This window comes from Ixodes scapularis, unplaced genomic scaffold, assembly GCF_016920785.2.
Source record: "Ixodes scapularis isolate PalLabHiFi unplaced genomic scaffold, ASM1692078v2 PGA_scaffold4__175_contigs__length_147842914, whole genome shotgun sequence".
Lineage (NCBI taxonomy): Eukaryota > Metazoa > Arthropoda > Arachnida > Ixodida > Ixodidae > Ixodes > Ixodes scapularis.
Window position 1 is genome coordinate 123,404,950 of NW_024609879.1, and position 2,693 is coordinate 123,407,642.

Consider the following 2,693-nt stretch of genomic DNA (forward strand, 5'->3'; position numbering starts at 1 on the left):
AACCGGCAGAGCGTGCCGTACACTACGAAATTTCGTCGCATGAAAGACTGCATGTTGGGGAGAAGCTGCAGAAAAAGAGAAACCAATGTTACTCGTCAAGATTATCGAGTCAGTACACACGCATTTAATTTCGCAAACTGCAGGAATAAATCCAATTCAGCTCTGTCCTACTTTGTCAGTTAGCTTCGGCAGAACACATCTAAGTATGACCGAAACCGACGCTTCGATCGGATGGAACCAATCAGTCAGCGCTAAAAATGTATCGTCATTGCGTTCATCCAATTCGTGGGTTTTTTGTCATCTTTTAAACCTATCACGCACACTGAATGCGCCACTACCATGCGCATTGTTTTTGTGGGTGCGTGATTGGTTCAGCCGGTGATAGTCAACCCTCAAAGCCATCGAGGGCCTTGAACCAATCAATCAGCGCTTTTGGCGCTGTCTGGTTGGTTCCGTCGGATCGTAGTTTCTGCAGCGGCCGGACTTTAAGTGAATCAGAGTAGAGAAAACCAATCACGGCGAACAGTACCATGATTCCAGTGAATCTCGGAGCTCAGAATACGGTAAGATAGTATTATTAACTATTTTTAAATAGGCGATGCGCGATGCACGAAATTACAATTACGACGCTATTTTACTTGCGGAGTGTTGCTGCGAACATCGAATTTTTTGTCACACTTTCTGGAATTCGTCTGTTTTTTTTTTTCTGTGTTTTTCGCCGTGATCGGTGCTGTTTCTGTGTGCTGCAAAAAGTGAACTCGAACAACTTTATTTTTAAATGCAATTTCAGTTTTCTGATAGAGGATGTCGCCATGTTAATCTCCGCGACAGCGAAGTATCCTACAACCATAAAGTGTTGTACGATTATACTTATAAGATTCGCTTAAAGGGACGATGAAACAATTTTGAAATCAAATTTCTTCCACCTCAAGTCGTAAGAAGTGTAAAAGGAAACACAAAGCACAAAAATAAAAAGCAAAAGAAATCGCTATAGAACGTTTCAAAGAAAAGCGGACTCTTTTAGACCTTTCTTTAGTAAGCTCTGCGTTTTCACTGCGATACATCCACGGTGCCACGGCACGTCACCACAATCCACGTCGCCTATTAAATAATCAAATCAAATCAAATCAATTTATTTTCTGGCACGAAAATACATAAAAAAGCTGCACGTTTGCAGGTTGACGGGTCCCAGCGCCCTAAGACTAGGCCGCAGCAGTACTAACGTGAAAAAAAAGAAATGAAAAAAAATGCCTACCTCACCAGCACCGCGATCATAAACAATAAATAGCCGGTGAATGTTACTGAAAAGTTTTGTTGAAGAATATTCTGATCCACATTTTCTTGAATAATTAGCGATATGACGGAAATCGCCGAACTTCATAATGCTCGGAGTTCTGCGCCATCTATGGCGCGGTAAACGAAGCAAAAGAAAGATAAGACTGCGCCTCCGCTGTGTCGCTGTTTCTGCTCTCTCTCTCTCTACTTCAAAACATGGCGTCGGTGGTGATCGTTAACGTGGTCGGCGTGATGAAATCTCATCGTTTTGCGTAGAGCGCTATCCTTGACAGAATTCTCGTTGTGCTCGATAATGACCCAACACTTCCTATAGAAAGGAAGATTCATCTTCTTGTGCGGCGATGTTGTGGCGGCACCATCAAGACCAACGTTACTGGAGCAAGGTCTGTTTCGCAGCTCCCTATTCCCGCCTGCGGAGGCGAGCGTCCCCGGTGGCGGTCACGAGAACTAGCGGCGCTGCAATCATATCTTACTTCCCCATCGCGCGGCGTCATCTATTTCCTTTTCTTTTTTTTTTTACTTCCATGTGTATAATAGCAAAAAAGGATGATGAAAATGAAGTGTAATACACCACAGAGTTGAGCCCTGGTCCGAAAAGAAAGAAGAAGTACGATCGAAGCAACTTGTTCTTTCTACCATTCTGCAAGTTTTTCAGTATGTATACCCATTAGTGACAGTTAATCAATCAACCACTACCGGCCGCTGTGGCGATGACATCTGTCACCAGCCCCTCTGGCCTTGTACCGCATGAACAGGCCTCCTCAACAATTTTACGGACCTCCTAACTTGTGGTAATACCAACCGCAGCATCCCATGACTCAGGTTCAAGCCTTGCCCAAACAAGTGACATGCCTCCGAGAAAACGGCGCGCTGACGAATACCAAGAACCACCTGCTGAAACTATGGAACATCAGCAGTCCATCACCGATGAGGAGGCACCTTTCACTCAGGTGAATTACGAGAAGACTCGCAAAGCTGGCATTCCAGTGTTGTTCAAACTCAATGATCCAACCCAGTCATTCTGGAAGGTTAACCCTAATAGGTTGACGCAAAAAATCGTCGCAACATCCCAAGAAAAAGTGCTGTCTGAACGCATTGACAAAAATGGAGGACTAACTGTCACTGGGGCGTCCGCTGAAGCAGCGAATAATTTGCTAAAACTAAACGTCCTCGCGGGAATCAAGGTGGATGTCGCCGTACCACAGTCGTACTCGAAAAATCTCGGGGAAATTTGGGGTGTGCCACTCGGCTACAGTGATGATCAACTAGGTGAATACCTACGAGACGACGGAGTCATTTCTGCACAACCACAAATGAAGTTCACACGACGGGAAGATGGCCCCGTAACAAAACATCCACTTACAACAGTAATCCTTAAATTCTGTGAAGACCTACAA